At 40.6% G+C, this 13,930-nt stretch overlaps 1 long non-coding RNA gene across 5 annotated transcripts in view; it reads right to left on the bottom strand.

Moving 5' to 3' along the window:
• Nucleotides 1-13,930, bottom strand: part of LOC110345201 (uncharacterized) — a 332,723-nt gene that overhangs the window by 309,374 nt on the left and 9,419 nt on the right. The window lies entirely within an intron of this gene.

Below are 13,930 nucleotides of genomic sequence, written 5' to 3'. Positions count from 1 at the left end.
TGAAGAGAGATCTATCTAAACACTGCTCTCATGGAAATTATACTCCAGTGGCTCAATAGATGTATCTGAAGATTGTCTCACAGCACCTAGCAGACTAACAACAATGTCAGACACAGCAGTGCGTGGGCTTATCTATCCCTTACATGTTACCAGGAGACCTAAGAAAAGGAAATGCCAACCAGAAACACCCTGCAAAAGATTACCTGGAACAACTTAAGAAAATTTTCACAGGTGCACTGTTTACCGCCCCTCCTCAACCACACGAGAGAACAACGCTGAATTGGAGAAAGCAGATGTTAATGATTCCAAAGAAGTGCTAGTATCTCAGACTAAGCAACGGCTCCCTGGGTAGTATAATAGGTAAAAGTGCAAAGCAGGTGAGATTGGTTGGCAACTATCCTAACTTCAGTTTATCAACCTCTCAGACACCACATGCATTTAAACTGCCTTAAATCTGCCCCCAGTCTTTCAATCAGCCTAGCTATGACATTAAACTATGTCTGATCAAAATCACACATGGGGCTTAACCTCACCAGGAATGCCTCCACATCCCTGGCAGATCTTCCATGCAAGACAGAGGTGGAGTAATGGACGATGCATGGATGTGGAACCAGAGAGGGCTGGTTTTCCACCCTAGTTCCACCACTTACTCATTTGTAACCACAAGGAAGTCACTAAACTTCATTTAAGCCTCAATGTTCTTAAATAGAAAATGTGGATAATAATGCCTTCCCAGTTATATTTTGGGAAAGATTAGATACAAACAAACTTCATTTTTATCCTATCCTTCCTCATCCTGTAAGGGGAACCTAGAAAGCTCTGCAAAAATAAAATAGGCATTACCCCAAAGCGCAGTAGGAGTAGGGAGCACCTCGTGGAGTCTGCTCTTGTGGAAGGCCTGGGCTAGAGGAGTGAGAAGACTCCTAGTACAATGTGCAGACGTCTAAGGGTCACCTGAGCACGACCCAGGCTTCAGAGAAAAACGCACGGGAGAAGCTAACAGTATTATAAGCCCTCTAGGCAAGACTGTGGAAATCCCAATGTATTTTTAATTATTCCAAAGAGCTCTGGGTTCTGAAGCATCCCTTCTGGAAATAATGAGAAGAAAGGTATGACAGCTCTGGGGTGTGTAGCCGGTTGTCAGGCAATACCTCCCTCAGAGCCGGCCTCCATCATCACTTCCTATAGAGGGTAGAGTGACAGCTGTCACTCAAGGGGCCTGAGCCATGTCCAGGTGGACCCTCACCATTCTCTCAGCACCTCACGCTAGCTGCCAACTCACCATGGCTTCCCAGCACAACCAGCAAGCTTCTGTTTTTCTGCCTCTGCTTCCCGCATCCTGCTCTCCACCCAGACAGCCCTTCTTTTGGGTTTGCCCTTCAACCTTCCCACAGAGCCAAGCTCCAGCTCACATGGCCTCACTGCAGTCATGGGGAGCTAACAGAAGTCAAAGCCCAGGACTGGGGGCCAGAGGTCAAGGCCCAGGGACCTACTGGACCAACCAGGGCAGTGATCTGAACTGGCCAGAGGTCTGGGACTCTCTGCAGACAGTGGCTTTCAACGGAGGTGCTTTAGAACCAATTCAGGAGCTTTTAAAAACATATAGAAGTCCATAGCCTCACTCCAAGCCTATTAAATCAGAATGGGGGCTGGGGGAGACTCCACCCTGGATTCTAATGTCCAGCCATATCTAAAATATACTGCTCACAGATAAGGACTTTTCTACAAAGGAAATTGGACACTACAGTGTTACTTCAAAGACTCTACAAATGGAGCTGAAGAAAAATGGCACAAAAAACAGGAATCCACAACCTGAATATTTGCAAATCAAAGAGGCCAGGTAAAAAGTATTTTGGGATATTCAAAGGTCTGTGTAAGATACCACTAAAAAGTTTCATCAACTCTTAACACATATTGGAAAGTAAAGGTGAAGGGAGTGGAAACAAAAAATGTCTGGACATTTGTCCCCAAACTAACCAGCACCTCTATTTCTATAATTACCAAAACAAAGGTAATTCAGGTAAAAGTATGATTTGAAAATATATCAAAGAAAATGGAGTTTCTGAAGGACCAAGAATGCAAAACAATTTGATACCTTGCTTGGCAAAGAGTAACTATATGGGAAAAGAAATACAACAAATGTGGCATTTTTGACCTGGGATGTAGCATTTTGTACACCAGCTCAGGAAATTTTAATTGCTAGCATGGTTCAAATTGGCAGGAGAGCAAGTCACACGGGTAGAGCACTAACAAAAGAGGATGAAGAAAAGGTGAAGCTCTTTGGCAAATCTCCAGCAAAAGAGGCCCTTAGCACTTTGCCATAGTGTCAGAGCTTATTTAATTTTACATGCTAATTAGCAATTCGGAAGAGAGAAGAAAGACCCCTGAAGGAAATCTAAAGAAGATTTACAAAGGTGGATTTTGGCTCACCCCAGAGAGAAGAGTGAAATGAGATGGATGAGCCCCAAGATTTAACTCCCAGGCAGAAAGTCCAGAAAGCTGAAAGTAAGGCAGAGTAGGAGAAAAGAGCAAATTCACTGGGGCCCTTTATTACTACAGAAACAAAAGTGTCTAAGCGACCGCAAAAGTGGCTACAATATCAGGGTTGGGGAAGCGGACAGCATCTGGAGAAGCAGACTGCACAGGAACCAACAGGCCCCAGGAAACCCTGTCCCACACGCCCTTCCAACCAGTATGAGCAAGAGCAGGGGCAGAGGCAGCGTGACCAGTACCGAGTGTGATTGAAACACCCAGTGAAATCAGACACAGAAGGTTAAATATCACATCTTCTCTTATAAGAGAAATAATAAATAATAAAGCAAAGACAAGACAGACTATAGGAAACAGGGTGGTACACCTTTTGCAGATGGAAAGGGAATCTAGGGATGAAGGGAGAAGGGAAGAAGAAGACAGGAAGGGAAGTAAAAAAAGGATGAAGATTCAGTATGTCCACAGACCAACTTCCCAGGATGAATGTATTCATCATGTATCTCAAACATGTACTAATAAAAAATAAATTTTAAACAGAAATGTGTATTTCTTAATATTTGAACTTTGAAATTTTATTGCAATAAAATATGTTTATCCCATCATTCCTGTCACTTCGTGAAGCAGTTCTAGAAGTCTTATTTCATAAATGTCTCTACAAAGTGTGACAAAAAATAGGGTGAATGCAGCTGCCAAATGTCATCCAATGGAAAGGAAAACTCATCAAAACATTATGGTGTGTCCCCAACCACTTTATTCAGGGGATCTGGCACCATGCAACTTCTGGCTGTTTCCCAGAGTCAAAATGATCATGAAAGGTAAATGTTGTTATCTATTCAGAACATCAAGGAGGGAACCACGATAGTGCCACTAAACATACAGTACTCATGAAAGAAGATTTCCAGAAGGCCTTCAGAAAGTGGCAAGCTAATGGGATGTTTGTTTATAAGTATTTTGAGGGAGCTTCATGGTACTCAATAATGGCAATGCATATTTTACTGTAATAAATAACTTTAAATATTCACTGTTTTTTGTCACACCTTATATAATGATCAACAGTGACAGATTATTTCTTCTGGGAAAATAAAAGTCTATGAGAAATGTCTCTACCCAAATAATCTACTGGAACATCTTTCTTCCCAACTACTGCCACACTTTAATTGGCATGCGCAAATAGCCAAAACCAGAAAGCCTTCATACCGCTACAGAGGACTGAGCTCAGAAGAAAATAGGGAGAATTGGTCTAGGGGAGAAAGGACTTTTCATTACCAGTATTTCCCTTTGAGATAAGAACCTACAAAAAAAATGCTACATGCCTGAGTGGGTCTGGTCCTGTATTAGACACACAATTTATTTTGTCCCATTTAACTACAATGGCAGAGTTGTGAGGCAGTTATCGAACTTAGCACTTGAGGAAGCTGAACAACTTGTATGAAAGCACACAGCTGGTGAGTGCACCTGTGTATGCATTGTGGCCCATGTGCTCCACAGTCTGCTCTGCCCCTCTGCCCCTCTGTCCTTACTATTCTCTGTCAGACACCTTTCTCCCTGCCTTTCCCATTTCCTTTCCAGCCCAGTTTGCCTCTGCCTCCGTGCTGGCGTCCAGACCCTTTCACTGTGGCCTGACAGCAGGACTTTCTTGTCCATGGCACTGTTCATGGAGGTTTCACAAGTCTCACTGTCCCATTGGTTCACTAAAGAGCCGGAAGGGCCAAGGTCCCCTTCTTCTGGGAGTGTTTCTCCTCCATCAAAATGCTTCACATGAAATTCTGTGGTTTCTGATTAGCGAGTGAACCTCTGCCCCGTTGGGTCAAGCATCAGACAGAAGGAAGTGGAAAGACACCACACAGGAGTAAGGCATTTAAAGGACATGGAGGCAAGTTGTGAAGAGCAGAGCAGGTGAGTGAAGAGGCTCGAGCCAGAGGTCAGGGTGTGGATCCAGACCCAGTGCTGCCTTTCTGAGATGGAGCAGCCTGCTGACCTCTCTCTGCCTCAGTGCCCTCATCAGCAAAGTAGGTTGTGGTGAACATAGAGGGTAGAGTTCTGTACTGTTCAGGGGGTGCTAACAAGACCAAATGGAGCAGAGGCAAAGCCCAGGAGCCTCCAAGAGCCCTTTCGGCACACGGAGACTTCAATGTACTCATTCCCTTGTTCACCTCTCTGGGGCTGTTTCCGGCTTTTCCTCGTGTGAGCAGACTGAAACTCCCCTGAAACTGTTCTGCCGTTTGTTTACCCGAGTGAGCTGAAAGATCACAAACAAGCAAAGGATACCCTGCCACAAAGAGGCCTCTTTGGGCAAACAAGAAGGAAGGGGTAGTGGAAAGGGGAGGAAGGAGAAATTATCATGAAATCAAATGCTAAGAAATCCAATATGAATGCTCCCAGTAAAAACAGCTTCTTGCTGACTCTAGACAAGGGTTCTTCTGATTTGGACCTCCTGGGCACACGGAGAAACTGAAAGGATGTTGAAAAGTGAAATCCAAACTCAGAATGGCTGAACCCAAGCAAAATGAATAGACGAACAAAAAAGACAACAAAAAAACATGAATGATTTCAAATGAGCCTTCAGGCCTATGGCATCTCACTGTCACCAAACACTCACTGCTTGTGAGAGCCGCTATGATGACTGCCAAAAGACTAGGTGAGTGTGATCCAAACCCAGCTCCTGCCACCAAAGAGAAGAATTGGATGGGGGTGCTGCTTACTCAGAGGATGCACTCTTCCTGAAAGGGGTTCCTACCACACACAGCCTCCACCATGAGAAATGGAAAAGGCTTAAGTGACCACATAAATTATTTCACTATAGCTATCTTACTAGGGCTTTTGGATGCCATCCTTGAATTTCTTGAGATTTTTCAATTCTAGAACAAAATAGAAAATGAAAGAACCTGCAGAATAAAAAACCAAAGAGTATATGTGAAGTGGTAGCTGAGCCACTATGGGCCCCACCCCATCCCACCAGGAGATAGTAAAAAGCCCTGTGCTAAGGCACACAAAGATGAGAGGCATCCTGTGAAGCAGAAGAAGAAGCAGACTTGGCATTCAGCCTCCAGAGCCCTCAGTGCTGCGGATGTGGCTCAGTGATGGAGCACTTACCTAGCAGATGTGAAGGCCTGGGTTCAATCCTTGGTACTGAAGGGAAGGAAACAAGCAAACAAACAAAAAAGAATGCAGATTCTAGGAAATGAGATTCTACGTTTTAGAATCTGAGATTCTGGGGTAGGGCCAGGAATCTGCTTTTTCAGTAAGTTCTTCAGATGGTTTTGATCCATGTAGCCTGTGAGTCACACTTCAAGGAACTGCTCTAGCTCCCACTTGCTGGTGGCCTTACCCTGAACTTAAAAGATAAGCAGAGTGCTGGTCATGGGCCCACCCTGTCCCATCCCAGGGGAACTCTGCTTTCTCAAAAACTAATGGATGCCAGTAGTCTCCAACACCTAAATGCAAACAGGTTTGTTCTGAAGGAGAAGACTGTAAACCTCGTCATCTACAAACAAGGCCCAGGTCAGCCTGCAAAGGAGTTGGTAGTAGGCCGAGGGGGTAGCAAAGGCAGTGGGGTGCTTAATGAACTAAAGTTCTCCTCCTGCACTAAAGCTCTTGCCACGTGAAGGAAGAACCTCTGCCAAGGAGAATGTGTGCCATAGAGAAAAGAAATCCTGGAAAACAGATTTTTATTACTTAGTGTTTTAGAAAGAGAACAGGATTGAGCCCTTTATTATTATAGACTATGGGTGTATTGAAAGCTTGGTATATTGCAAATCATCTTAAAATTTTAATTTTGTTATTACTAGTTTGATTCTAATGTTCTATTTTTGGAAGGAACAATGGGGCCAGGGATTTAGCTCAGTGGTTTCGCCACCTGCTGCACAAGCTCAAGGACCCGAGTTCGATTTCCGGTACAAAAGAAAAAGGTACAATGACAGAAGAAGGCTACTCATCTGTACTCTACTTCTCTGGGAGAGAAGGGAATTCATAATCAAGAGACATTCGATTCAAAAGCCAACAGATCTTGGGGGGTGCTGGGTCCTTGAAACCTCAAGTCTGAGACACATAAAACTCTTGAGTTCAGAGCCAGGCATAGTTGTGCACGCTTATAATCTAGCACTCTGGGAGGCTGAGGCAGGAAGACTGCAAATTCAAGCCCAGCCTGGGCAACTTAGTGATTTATCAAGGCCTTGTCTCAAAAAAATTTTTTTTAATTTTTTTAAAGGTCTGGGGATATAATTCAGTATGAGGCTTTGAATTCAATCCCCAGTACCAAAAATACTAACAAACAAAAAATCTCCAAGTTCTGGAAACCGCAGCTCCCTGGCTACGTGCCACACTTGTGCTCAGACCTCTGTAGCAACTGACACCCTCCCTTCTTCCAAACCAAGACCCCCCCAATCCGTCCTGCTAGGGTTTATTGAGCACCTACTGTGTGCTCTGGGAAGTGTGGGGAAATAATCCCATCTGTCTCGTAGTGTGTTTAGGTGTCATTCCAGAGCAGAGTCAAAAAGATGCCTTGAAAGTCCCCCATAGAGTTTTAAAGAACAAAAGTGACCAGAAACTCAAGATTTGCAAGCACAAACTACTTATAAGTGGGTTGCATCCCAAAAGTCCCTTTATACATTTATTGTGTAGAAATCAGAACACATTTTCTTCCAAACAGACAGTGTTATAAATGATTGCCAGCTATTCAGTCCAAACCTCAGGAATTCCCAGTGGAGTTGAAATCATAGACATGTGTGACCAAAACAGGAAAACACATTCTGTGGCACTAGTATAATTAATCCCAAAAAACTTAAACAAAAATATTTAAAGTCAGGAAACACCATTTAATTATAGTTTCATGATAAAGAAAAGATTTTTGTAGAAAGAATGAGGAAATCTGAACTTATGAGGATTTTAGATTCTTATCTAACATTCTATAAAAATAATTTTTTCAGAATCATCTCACTTCACAATAGCATGCAAAAAAATTGAAATACCTAGGAATCAACCTAATGAAAGAAATCAAAGACCTCCACTTTGAAAACTACAGCACTCTGAAAAAAAGAGATCGAAGGGAATATCAGAAAATGGAAAGACATCCCTTGCTCCTGGGTAGAAAGAACCAAGATAGTGAAAATGGCCATACTTCCAAAACTGCTATATAGATTCAATGCAATCCCAATTGAAATTCCTACAGCATACTTCACAGACCTTGAGGAAAAAAATCTAAAAATTCATTTCAACAAAAAGTGACCTAGAATAGCAAAAGCAATTCTAGGCAACAAAGACAAGGCAGGAGGTATCACAATCCCCAACCTGACACTATATCACAAAGCTACTATGATAAAAACAGCATGGTACTGGCAAAGAAACAGACCTGAGGATCTGTGGAATAGATTAGAAGACACAGAAACAACTCCAAACATACTCAGCCACCTCATCTTTGACAAAGGATCCAGACACCCTCACTGGTGGAAAGATAGCTTCTTAAATAAATGGTGCTGACTATTCTTAAAAAATAATAATAATAATAATTTTTTCTTTACACAAATAGTACATGTTTGTTGTAGAAATTTTGAAAAATATATGTAAAAGTAAAAAATATAGGTAGTGCTAACTATTGTTAGGATTCTATTGTATTTCTGTCCCAGGTTTGTTTTTGTTTGGTTTGGTTTGGTTTGATTTGGTTTGGTTTGGTCCTGGGAATTGAACTCAGAGCCTTGCACTTGTCAGGTAGGCACGGCACCACTGAGCTAAATCCCCAGCCCAATGGCCAGGCTTTTAAGTTGGAAAATACATTTTGATAGTTTATTTTTAATTATAAAATTATCCCTTTAATCACAATTTCATCAATACTGTCTATCAGTTTTCTTCTTAATCCTTGCAAAACTAGTCAACCAAAAACTATTTCATTTCAATTTTAATTTATTTAATCAGTGTTAAAATTGGTCTTTGCTTTCTTCCTTTTTAATGACCACTTGAATATTTTTATATGTAAAGTTATCTCTTGCCTATTTTTCATACTATCTTTTGCCTACTTTTCTATTGGAGTACTTACTTTTTTTTTAATTTGAAAAAATGGTGAATATATAATATCTCCTCGGTCGTGTGTGTGTATATTACAAATATTTTCGTGGCTTGCCGTGTAATTTTGGTTGGGTTCCTGATGGTGTATGACACACTGAGTTTTTTTAAGTTGCATGTGGTCAAATCTATGCTTTCCTTTTTTAGCTCCTCCCTATGTTTTTTAAGTACAGAAACTACTTCTACGTGTGATCCAATACCCATGTTCATTTTCTTTAAGTGGTATATGATTTAATTTGTGTTTTTTGAAAAGATAACGAGTTTTCATGGCCGATGTATTTCTTTTCACAGAGAGGTCTTGCCTCCAGCCCTACCACCTCACCTCAGTCCCCCCAGCTCCTGTGACCATCTCTATTAATGACTTATTTATCCTTTCAGGGCTTCTCTTTGTAAACTTTAAACCAATTATTTTATCCTTGTGGAATTTGTAAAAGGTATTGCATTTTGAAAAAGATTTTTTTCTTTAAATTTTCTAACTGTGTATGGTTGATGTTATCTTGAGAACATTCCTCTTGATGAAAATCTGAATTTTTCAGTTGACTGTCTTGGGTTCCTAGATGATCATATCATTTTTGTGATTTCTACTGATAATTTTATCCTCTACTTCCAAATAGTATACTGTTATTCCAGTTCTCATTTTATTATATCCAATTTTTTAAAACTTCTTTGTGATGGGTTTACAATTAGCACTACTCATGCTATTTAATCATTATAGGTATCTTTTCTGAGTGGCTATTGGTCTTCATAATGCCAACAGGCATTCATAAACTGGTCATTGCTCAATCTAGGTTGTTGTTGTCTATAGTAGTGAGAAAGGGCTAAGTTGTGTTGCTTTTAGAGAACAACCTTAAAGTCTCCAAAGCTTAGAACAGTGACAATTTATCTCTCACTTAGGTTATAAGTGCATCATGGGTATGGAGGCTCTTATAGCCTTTTGCGTAAAAGGACACACACCATTTCCAATCACATTTTATTGGCCAAATCAAGTCACATAGATATGTCTGGTTCCAAAAGGGCATCTTTCATGAGAGCTCAAGACTGCTTGGTAATAGGCAGGACAGCATTGACAATCTCCTTTATCAATCTAAAGCACACATGTGCAAACACTCCCACAAATATACATGGGTAGATTCCCTCAATGTTGGTGATAGATTTTTAATATCTCAGACTTTTGGAAGGAACAAGAGTGATCTAAGTTAATTGTACAGATTATATGATTTTTAAATAGATTGTCTAATCCAATAATGCTTGCCTCCATAACAATTAGAATCAATTCAAAGATTGATTTTTAATTTATGATTTGTTATATCCTACCTTCCCTTAAATTAATTGAACTTTACTATAATTTGCTTGTGCTTTATTTCCAGATTTAGATTAATAATTATACATCATAACAATAATTTAATTATAAATGCAGATAATCCTTAAGAAGTTATAGTTCAATCAAAGCTTAGATATCTCAGAAAATTTCAGTAATCCTTGCTCTAGAAAAGGCATTGCCTTATGATACTGAACAATAGCACGAGCTACATATTCAATAAATACCAAGTCATTACTAAATAATTCAGCATGGCAAATCATTTCCATTTATGTCAAAAGTTGAAGTCATTATTTGACCTTTCCACATTTGAGTTTAATTGCATTTCTTATATGATATTAATTTAGGTGCCCACTAGACTGGGTTAAAGTTACTCAAATAGCTGGTAAGACATTGTTTCTGGGCAGTGTGAGATTGTTTCTTGAAGAGGTTAGCATTTGGAAGAGGAGACTGAGGAAGAAGACCACCCCCACCACTGTGGGTGGGCATCAGGCAATCCACCAAGTATCCAGGCAGAACAAGAAAGAAAGGCAACTGTGCTTGCTCCTCAGGACTTACGACTTTCATTGTCAGAACGCCAGGTTCTCAGGGGCTTTCAGACTCAGGGACCCACACCAGCAGCCCCTGGTTCTTACACTATCAGCTTTCAGTTGAGAGTTACACCATCAGCTCCCCTGGCTCTCAGGTCTTTGGTCTCAGACTGAATGACACTGCCAGCTTCCTGGTTCTCCAGCCTGCAGATGGCAAATGATGGGACCCTTTGGCCTCCCCAAACACATGAGCCAGTTCCCATTATAAGTCATCTTGTATACATTTATATATCCTACTAGTTCTCTGGAAAACTGTAATACCTATAGGAACTGTTAACTATGAAGAAAATGGAGCCATTCAATCCTCATCCTCCCAAACAAAACAGCTTCTTCCACCATGGTGGCCTCCATCAGGTCCTGTGGTTGCAGTGCCTGAGACATGAAGTCACTGACTGCACCTGGTTGAGAATGCGTTCAGGAACTAGCACACTTGTCGGTACCAAGTGCAGTAAGCTCAATTACATACCCCTGTATCTTCATTTCTATCTTTCTGTAATGAGAGGAAAGGAAACTGCTTTTGATGTACAGATTAGCTTTTGAACAATTTGTATAAACACATAACAATTCTGTCGACAATGTTGCAGTTGCTATAGTGCAGATGTGCGTCCTGCAGCCTGTGAACAAGCAATAGATCATCCTAGCCAGGAGCTCAGTCTGTATGCTTTCTAAAGGTATAAAAATAAAGAAAGTGATATATAACATCATGCTTCACTGTGCATGGCTTGTCCATTAACAACAAAACCCCAACTGCAGAGTCCTCTTTGTATTGCAAGTAGTAGTGTCAGTAATAATACCAACATTAGTTGAGAACTTATGGTAGTCCAGGCACTTTGCTAAATACTAGATTCCATTTTCTCACTTAAATTCACGTTTATCCAATAAAGTAAAAACTACTATCTCTATTTCACCAGAAGTAAACTGAGTCTAGAAAGAATAAATATTTTACCCAAAGTCCTAAGAGCAGGAAGAATTGAGTAAGTAATGCTATATTAAATACATTTAAGCAGATTTGTTTACTATGGACTTTTCTAGATCTTTAATGTGATGCTAATAGGTTTTAAATCTCTAAGAGAGGAGAGAGGGTCTTGAACTGTTTCCCTAACTTATTTAATCACAGAAGGCTATTTTTAATAATATTTTGTGACTCATCTCTTGGAACTCTTTAAAATAAAGAAAATAATAAATTAGTGCATGATTGGAAAGCTAACTTCATTTAAAAGTTAAGAAATGAAGACCAACAGTTGGACCACAGAAAGCTACACCTTATACCTGTCAGAGTACCCACTCCCTGTGATCTCAAAGACAGAGCTCTGTTATTCTAAGAGCTGCTCAGCTGTGAGCACCTCCAGGAATTGATGCCAGCCAGTATGGCCATTCACAAGATGAGTAAAATTTAGCTCCTTTTGCATAATCTCACTACCATATAAGGAAACCAAGTCTTAAGTCAATTTTCGTAAACAGAAAGTTACTTGACAATTACTTATTAACAGTTCATACAACATGTTGTGTAAGTTCAGAGGAGTGCCAGGTTTCTGTCCTCCTAGGGTCTCTCATTGCCACCTCTGCTAAACATTTCCTCAAAACAGACATGGTGCATACCAGAGGCAGGATTCTGGAAGCCTCATACCCCACATCAGAAAACTAGAGATCCTCCAATTAACAGGCTGGACACAGAAACGGTTAGGGATCAAGTATCAGATATTATCTCTCAGGGAAAGGCTGCAGGCTTTGCTGGTTTCTTCTGCCTTCCTCCTTAGAGACAGGAAGTGGCTCTAATATTTTAGCTAATGTACATTTCTGCATTGGTTTGCTATAACTACTATAACAAAATATAACAGACTTGGTAACATACAGAACAAAATTATGTTCTCACAGTTCTGAAGGCTAGGAGTCCAAGATGAAGATGTTGGCATGTTTGTTTTCTCTTCAGATCTTCATCCTTGGCTTGCTGGTGGCTTCCATTTCAGTGTCTATATACCACCCCACACTTCTCATACAGACTCCAGTTAGATCACATTAGGGCCCATCCTAATGGCCTTTATTCTAACTTAACCACCTCTTTAAAGGCCACACCAAATACAGTCATTCTGAGGTTCTGGGGCTAGGGTTTCAACATATAAATGTTGGGGTGCAGTTCAGCCCTTCTTAACAGTATCTTAAATACTAATTTCATCAAAATGGTATCCCATATCTAATGTTCATCTGTTAATTAATAAGCCACTAGTTTTCACAATGAAAACTTTTTTGCGATATTTAATAGGCTAATTAGCAAAATCTTACCCACATCTTTACATCAATAGCTTCACAATGAGTCAGGTGCAAGGACATCTGATTGACAGAGTTTCATAGCAAGGAAGGCTGGTGAAGGGACTTCCGTACTGGGAGGTGGAAACTCATATAGTCAGGCTCTTTTTTGCAGTATCTGTATTCCTTTACATATTTCAGAACAGACAATGTGATATTGTCTGTGTATTCCAGCTTTAACTCTAGGGGTAGACAATTACCTTAATAGTGAATATACATTTCAGGGTTATTTATGTAGCTACACTCAGGAAATTGCAGTAAATGCTCCAGCGACCCTTCTACTGAGCAGTGCCCTGACTGAGGCAGTCTTGGGTGGGGTTTGGCCATATTTCATTAGTTCAGTTGGTTCTCTGTTTCCCAAGATTCTGTGAGTAACTTCACAGATCATTCTTGTAATAAATCCCTTTTCTACTTAAACTGGCCAGAGTTCTCTTTTGTGCAGTCAAGCCAGCTGATACAGTGACCAATCTTTGGATCTTCAGAAAGCATATGCAAGATATACTACAGTATAATTGTCTCCTCTTTCATACAACCAGTGAATCACAGGTCGACCAGCTAACTTGCCTACATTTCACCATATATATATATATGTATGTACAGCAGAGAGAATTAGAGAACCACAGCATGTTAAAACTAGAAGGGACTGCAACATTCATCTAATGCAAATGAAGAACCAGAGTTCTTGAGGAAAAAAGATTGCTCATAATCATACCTGCTTTCCTTCTATGCCTAAAAGGATATTTTTAAGTAAGCCTTGCAATTCAATCCATAATAACAATCCTAAGCATCATTTTTTTTTTAGGTTTAATCTAAATTTATCTCTGTTGGCCTAGAAGATGAATACAATAATGCTCCTAGTTGCTGGGGATATAACACAGGAGAGAACAATTTTCTGTTTCTGTTTAGACAGCATAACCCAAGGTGGTTGAGAGAAGTATCAAAAAACAGCACAGCTGAGTCCTTGTTAGAGACCCACTGGAGCCAAGCTGCACTATCTCAGCAAGCTTCACCTTGCCAGGGATCCCCGGCCTCCAGGAGTGAGTCACTTCATGGCTAAGTCTTGCTCTGTTTGGTTTCTGTTTCAGGTAACAACGTAGGCAGACTTTTGGTCAGCATCCTCTAAGGTAGCTTAGGGATCCTCCCCAGGTGGGGAAAGAAGAAGGAACCAAGACCC

This window comes from Heterocephalus glaber, unplaced genomic scaffold (genome assembly GCF_053883595.1).
Source record: "Heterocephalus glaber isolate CG9 unplaced genomic scaffold, H.glaber_assembly_v1.0 deba00000809, whole genome shotgun sequence".
In the NCBI taxonomy this organism is placed as follows: Eukaryota; Metazoa; Chordata; class Mammalia; order Rodentia; family Bathyergidae; genus Heterocephalus; species Heterocephalus glaber.
The sequence above is the reverse complement of the archived record's forward strand: the minus strand, read 5'-3'. Positions and strand labels throughout refer to the sequence as shown.